Source organism: Pteropus vampyrus, unplaced genomic scaffold (assembly GCF_000151845.1).
Source record: "Pteropus vampyrus isolate Shadow unplaced genomic scaffold, Pvam_2.0 Scaffold71, whole genome shotgun sequence".
Taxonomy (NCBI): Eukaryota; Metazoa; Chordata; class Mammalia; order Chiroptera; family Pteropodidae; genus Pteropus; species Pteropus vampyrus.
Window position 1 is genome coordinate 3219383 of NW_011888852.1, and position 7679 is coordinate 3227061.

General features: G+C 36.2%; 1 pseudogene; it reads right to left on the reverse strand.

Annotated features, from left to right (window-relative positions):
* Window positions 1-4474: 4474 nt before the first annotated feature.
* LOC111740994 lies at window positions 4475-4593 on the reverse strand (annotated as a pseudogene).
* Window positions 4594-7679: the final 3086 nt, after the last annotated feature.

Here is a 7679-nt window from a genome sequence, read left to right on the forward strand (position 1 = left end):
GATGTGCGTTAGAAAATGCTTTCCTTTAGGAAATAACTCCTGAGCAGAATACTATCAGCCCCATCAAGGAGATTAAAAAGGGCATTTCAAGCATGTGCAGAATCTTAGAGGTGAAAAAAACACGGCCTTTTCTTTTTTTGCCTGTTTCTCCATCTTTGATTCCTTTTCCATCATGAAAGTTTCTTCGTATTTCTACCGTTCCCTTCCTTTATTCTTTTACCTCCTTTCTTGAAATCTAAGTGCTTTTTTCATTCTCTTAAGTTCAGTGTACCTCAGGATGAGCAAAGAACTTGCCATTCTTGGCATTCTCTAGATGTTTTGCTTCCAGATCACTTTTTAAAATCACTTTCTTTCAGTAATTCCTCTCACTTTGAAATCTATGCCATACTTGCTTTATCATACTTGTTCCTGTCCTTCTTGCCGTTATCTAGTAACCCGTAGGATATCGCTCAAGGACTTTTGTCACCTGGCTCACTGTTTTCCTTCGTAGCTGTTCTTTCTCCTAAACATCATGGGTCATTTCATCTCACAGGTAAATGTCCTCTGTATAGTGGGCCTCTCAGTTTGTGCATGTTCTGATAACTTATATTTTCATGCCACTTTAGCAACCAGTATATAAGGGCAGAGATCGAACCTTGGAATCACCAGAACTGTTGTTTTAAAAATTTTGAATGTTTTCATTGCTTATTCTGATACCAACATACCTTTCTATGCTACATTCCTACTAACCTGACTTATGCCCTCATTGAGACATCGGGTTTCTTAAATCTCATTACTTCATTTTTTTTTTTTTTTATCATTCAGATCCAGTTGAATACTGTTTCAGTTAGACACTATGTAAGAATCTTTGGCTTTTTTGACCTTGGCACTCTTAATTTTTGGTAGTCTCATGAAAACATATAGAGGTATGTACTCTATACTAGCTGTATGTCTCCCTGGGGGTAAAAATCGGGGGGTAAAAATCACATAATCATTTTGATTGGGCAATTAGAAACTCATCTTCACTTTTATCTGGCTTCTTAGTGTGTCTCAATAATTTCTTAATGTTTTTAATTTTGATGCATATCCTTTCCGATTTTTTCTAATGCATATGAAGACTTGTGATCAGATGTGGTATGATAAGATACTTTCAGATATTATATAGTTGGGAAATACCATGTAATGACCTTCTTTTCCTCATCTAGTTCCCATTCTCAATAATAAAATAATACCCATGACCCCACCCTCCAAGTTGTGACCGAGAGTATTAGTAAGATTGATGAAACTTGAAACTTCCTGTGTTACTTTCCAATTCCATTTTCCTCATCTGTCGAGTAACCGATTTTGTGAATATTGTATTTATTATTCTCTTCATTTTTACATTTTAAAATACATATGTGGTCCTCAACCATTTTATTACTATTTAGTTAAGATTGAAAAAAACAACTTTATAAAATGGAAGCCTATATGTGAATTTTTCAGTTTTTTTTTTGGGGGGGGATTTAATATCATGAGGCTGAATTTATTCATTTGACTGTATTTCTTAAACCTCACAACACTATGAGATAGATACTATTATTACTCACACTTTACAGATGTGGAAGCTGAGCACATATGCATGTTTAAGTAACTTGCCAGTAAATATCAATGTCTAGATTTTAACCCAGACAGTCTGCCTCCAAGTCCAGACTCTTAACTGTTATACTGTGCTCTCATTCACTAGTAATCAGGGCAATGCAAAATAAACTATTGATGCCTGCTGTCCGTAGATGTGTCTATATCTTCTTTTTCCCGGTGTATATTTACATGTATTTAAAATACCAACAACTTATCTGCAGAGGACTGAGAATCAGATGGACAGCAAATTTTTTATCAGCAACATCAGATTCCACAAGACAGTGCACTGATAAAAGGGCTGGGGGAAGATAACTTTGAATCTAGAAATGTCCTGTTCAGACAAATTAACATTGTAGAATAAGATAGAAATAAGCTGTTCTGTCCATTGATCACTGCTGAAAGAATTACTAATGGTGTGTGTACTCTAGCAAGAAGGGCAGTGGACTGAGATAAAGTAGGGGGTACAGATGTGATGATGCATATTGAAAGCAAAACATGTTAAATCTGAATATAGTTTAAAAATTACATGGGAGTTGGAAGAGAAACAGGTGTAGAGAAGAATGAAATGGTAAGCTGTGGTTCTGGTCCTGTTTGGGAGAAGGATAAATAGATATACTTGCTAACATTAGATTTGCCTAGGAAAACAATAACATAATAAAAAAAATACCACCTATAATTTACTAAGCATTTAGTATGTGTCAGATACTTTGTAAACATTTTACATGGATTATAAAATAGAATTTTTTTTCTATCTGTAATCTACCTGTCTGTGTGTAAGCAAGTGCTTCACGCCTTTATTTCCCTCCCTTTTAGACAACCATTCTTAATTGTGCATTCCAGTTCTCTATCAAGCTGCTACTCTGAGGAGGATATCTCTCTGCCTCTGCCCATTGTTGGATATTAGGCTCGTAAAGTGTGTTTCTTGTCTGAAGAAATGATTTTCAGCTGTCCAGATTGGTTCAGTATTGTCTGTTCTGGTTATTTTGTAGCACACTAAGCATTTGTACCTAGCACCAGGTAAGCTAGGCTCCGTTCAAAGTCAATGTCTCTTTCCTGTCAAGATGCAGGGCTACTAGCATCAGTCTGATTTGCCAGCTGTAATCAGGGCCTTCCTACTAGGCAGTTTGCCACATGGCCAGCTGCAGTCTCTGTATCTCTTGTAGGCCAACAGAACAGTGCTTAATGGCATTTTGTGCCTCAGAAGGTGCAAGAGGAACTTGTCCAGGTTCCGCCCATCTATCTCTGCGTTGTTGCAGTGCCCCCATCACTACTCATTTCATGGGACTAGGTCACCAACCTAAGACATGGGGATATCTGCGTGTCGATTCCAGTTACTTCTGAATTTGAGAGTTTTGATGGGCATCAGCATGCCCTGCTCTAATGCCCTACTCAAACAGGATGTTGTCTATTCACCTTGGGACTGCCATCCACAAACCAAGCAGCTCTTTGTTGGTCAGTCAAGAACTGCTTTTATAGGTCACTGTCCAAGTGACAGTAGAATCCAGTAGCTCCTCACACAGTTCGAGTCAGTCCTGGGGGGAAGAGAGGCTGCCTGCACCTTAGAATCTCCTTGCATTCTCCATGCAGCACAATCCTTTGTAAATCGTATCATTTTATTATATTCCTCTTCTGGGCACTACCACCCTTATTAGAGTGTTTTTCTGACATCATCCTAGATAGTATGGCTGTTTCAGGTTTTAATATCATCTCATGTCCTGTAGTCAGAGTGGTAGCTTCAATTAATAATGTCCAATAGCAAGGTAGTAAATGTCCCTGAGGTGTAAATTCTCTAGTCCAGAGTTCTAGTAGTCTTTGCTGGGAGGCAAACCCTCGGCCTTTTGCCATAAACCTTACAAGCCCTAGTCTCCGCTCCACATAGGGTGGCACACAGGGAATCTGCCCCTGCCAGCACTCCAGCTTCTATTCTGTATGTGCGGGTTTAGGCAATCTTACTGGTTCCTATTTAGCATGTGCAGTTATTATTTGGAGGGTGGATTTATATGCCTTCTATTTTACCATACTAGGTAGGAGGAATGTTTCCCAGTTAGATGCAGTGCCCTTCCCCATAATACAGTCAGGTGAAAGAGACTGGAGCACTTCACATAAAGCCTGTTCAGATACACCCAATTCTCCTATAAACCTTTACCTTAATTCTGTCAATTCTTACATTCCTAATTGTAGCTTCTAATAGAACTTGGTTTTATAATACTAGGTAGGGGTTAGTGTTCGTCAGCCAGACATAATATCCATTCTCATAAATATTTGGGTAAAGTTGATATAACTTCTTTACATAATACCTGCTTAAACATTCTAACTTTTATATATGCTATCCAATATATTTTCCTTCTTTTAGTCTAATTATAGCTCAAGTCAGGGCTTCACCATAGGTTTTGGTACCACAGTTCATGGAACGCCTATTATAAAGTCCTAGAAACTTCTCTTTTTTACCCACTTAATATATTTACTATGATGCAAAAGGCTTTAGGTCCCCAGTGAGAGACTGAGGCAAGGGACCCTGTCCTTTTGTCAGCATTTATTTTGATTACTCTAATAACTTTCTCATGGTATTTCTGGTCAGGTTTCTCATTGTAATCTCTGCCTTTGGGCTTTAAAATTTTTTTCAAACTGAGGTAAACAGTAGATTTGTTTGGGGCCCTTTAATGTTGGTGAACAGGGTGGGGGTTCTTTTTCCTACCCAACTTTTGGATACTGTATTAAAACCTCTGTTTTAACCCTGTCAGTGTCCATTTTATTCATCCCATTTCTTTTTAAAAATTTTTTTTTAATTTTTTAATTTTTTTAGGCAAGGCAACCCTTGGTTGACCTCGCAGATTGCAAGGACCTCGTCAGCTTACAATCTCTTATTTTTTATTTTTTATGCCTATAGCACCTAGTCTTCCTAGGTGGTCTCCCATCCAAGTAGTAACCAGGCCCTACCCTGCTTAGCTTCCGAGATCAGACGGGATCAGGCTTGTTCAGGGTGGCATGGCTATAGACAAAATTTTATTTTTCAGTTACAGTTGACATTCAGTGTTACTTTGTTAGTTTACAAAGTGATACCTGGTAAGTGTAGTACGCACCTGGCACCATACATAGTTATTATAATATTATTGAATGTATTTCCTATGCTGTACTTCACATCCTCGTGACTATTTTTTACCTACCAATTTATACTTCTTAATCTCTTCACTTTTTTCACCCAGTCCCACAGCCCCCCTCCCGTCTGGCAACCATCATTTTGTTTTCTGCATCTATGAGTCTGTTTCTGTTTGGTTTATTTTGTTCTTTAGGTTCCACATATAAGTGAGATCATATAGTATTTGTTTTTCTCTGACCTATTTCACTTAGTATAGTAGCCTTTAGGTCCATCCATGTTGTCACAAATGGAAAGATTTCATTCTTTTTATTTAATGAGTAATATTCCTTTGTATATATGTATCACATCTTCATCCATACGTCCATTAGTGGGCACTTACATTGCTTTCATATCTCGGCTATTGTAAATAATGCTGCAGTGAACATAGGGGTTCATAGATCTTTTCAAATTAGTGTTTTAGGTTTATTTGGATAAGTGCCCAGAAGTAGAATTGCTGGGTCATAATGTAATTCTATGTTTAATTTTTTGAGAAACCTCCATATTGTTTTCTACAGTGGTTGCACCCCTTTGCAGTACCACCAACAGTGCACAAAGGGTCCCTTTTTTCTCCACATCTTTGCCAGCATATGATCATATGATTTGTTGTTTGTTGATTTATTGATCATAGTCATTTTGACAGGTGTGAGGTGATATCTCATTGTGGTTTTCATTGCATTTCTTTGATGATAGTGATGTTGAGCATCTTTTCATATGCCTATTGCCCATCCAGTGTGTCCTCTTTGCTGAGATGTCCATTCATTTTATAATTGTATTGTTTGTTTTTTTGGTGTTGTATGAGTTTTTTATAACTTTTAGATAACCCCTTATCAGATGTATCATTGGCGAATCCCTTCTCCCGTTCAGTAGGTTGTCTTTTCATTTTGTTGATGGTTTCTTTTGCTGTGTAAATACTTTTTGGTAGTCCCATTCGTTTGTTTATTTATTTTTGTCTCCCTTGCCCTAATAGATATATCAGAAAAAATATTACTGAGTACAATCAGAGAGTTTACTGCCTGTTTTCTTCTAGGAGTTTTATGGTTTGAGGTCTTGCATTCATTTAAGTGTTTAATCCATTTTTGAGTTTATTCTGTATGGTGTAAGAAGGTGGTCTAGTTTGATTTTTTTTTTTTTTTTACATAAATCTGTCCAGTTTTCCCAACACCATTTATTGAATAGACTGTCTTTAGCCCTTTGTATATTCTTGCCTCCTTTGTCATAAATTAGTTGACCCCATAGGAGTAGGTTTATTTCTGGGCTCTCTATTCTGTTCCATTGATCTGTGTGTTTGTTTTTATTCCAGTATCATTCTGTTTTGATACTATAGCAGTGTATTTTGCTACCTGGTAGTGTGATACCTCCAACTTTGTTCTTCTTTCTCAAGATTTTTGTGGCTGTTCGGGACATTTTATGGTTTCATATAAATTTTTTAGATGATTTGTTCTAGTTCTGTGAAAAATGTCATTGGTATTTTGATAGGGATTGCATTGAATCGCCATTTTAATGATGTTGATTCTTCCTACCCATCAGCACGATATATGCTTCCATTTATTCGTATCTTTTTCAGTTTCTTTCTTCGATAACACCATTTTCCAAATATAGGTCTTTTACCTCCTTGGTTAAATTTATTCCTAAGTATTTATTGTTTTTGGTGCTGTTATAAACGGGATTGTTTTCTTAATTTCTCTTTCTGATAATTTATTATTGGTGCATAAAAATGCAACTGATTTCTGAATATTTTGTATCCTCCTACATTAACTGAATTAATTTATCTGTTCTAATAGTTTTTTGGCAGGATCTTGGGAGTTCTCTGTATATAATATCATGTCCTCTACAAATAATGACAGTTTTACTTCTTCCATTTCAATTTGGATGCCATTTCTTTCTTCCTTCCTCTCTCTCTCTCTCTCTCTCCCTCCCTCCCTCCCTCCCTCTCACTTTTTGTTTGATTGCTGTGGCTAGGACTTTCAATAATATGTTAAATAAAAGTGATGAAAGTGGACGTCTTGTCCTGTTCTTGATCTTAAAAAAATGCTTTTAGCTTTTCCCATTGAGTATGATGTTAGCTGTGGGTTGTCATATATGGCCTTTATTATGTTGAGGTATGTTCACTGTTTTCCTACTTTGCTGAGAGTTTTTGTCATAAATGAATGCTGGGTTTTGTCAAACGCTTTTTTGCATCTATTGACATGATCATAGGATTTTTATCTTTCAGTTTGTTAATGTGGTGTATCACATTAATCGATTTGTGTATATTGAACCAACCTTGCATCCCAGGAATATATTTCACTTGATCATGATGTATGATGTTCTTAATGTCTTGCTGAATTCGGTTTGCTAATACTTTGTTAAAGATTTTTTGCATCTGTGTTTATCAGGGATATTGGCCTGTAATTTTCTTTTTTTGTAACGTCCATCTTTATCTGGTTTTGGAATCAGAGTAATGGTGGCTTTATAAAATGAGCTTGGGAGCCTTTTCTCCTCTTGAATTTTTTGGTATAGTTTGAGAAAGATGAGTGTTAAGTCTCCTTTGAATGTTTGGTAAAATTCACCTGTGAAGCCTTCCAGTCCAGGACTTTTGCTTGTTGGGAGATTTTTTATTATCAATTCATAGTCATTAGTAATCAGTCAATTCACATTTTCTGTTTTTTTTTTGATTCAGTCTTGGAAGATTGTATATTTCTAGAAATTTTACTATTTCTTCCAGATTGTACAATTTGTGGACATATAATTGTTTATAGTATTTTTTAATAATCCTTGATATTTCTGTGCTATCAGTTGTCACTTCTGTTTCATTTCTGCCTTTTTAAATTTCTTTTTTTTCTTGCTGAATATGTTTAAAGGTATCTTAATTTCATTTATCTTGTCAAAGAACCAGCTCTTGGTTTCATTAATCTTTTATGTTGTTTTTCTTAGACTCTATTTCATTTATTTCTTTTTTGATCTTTAT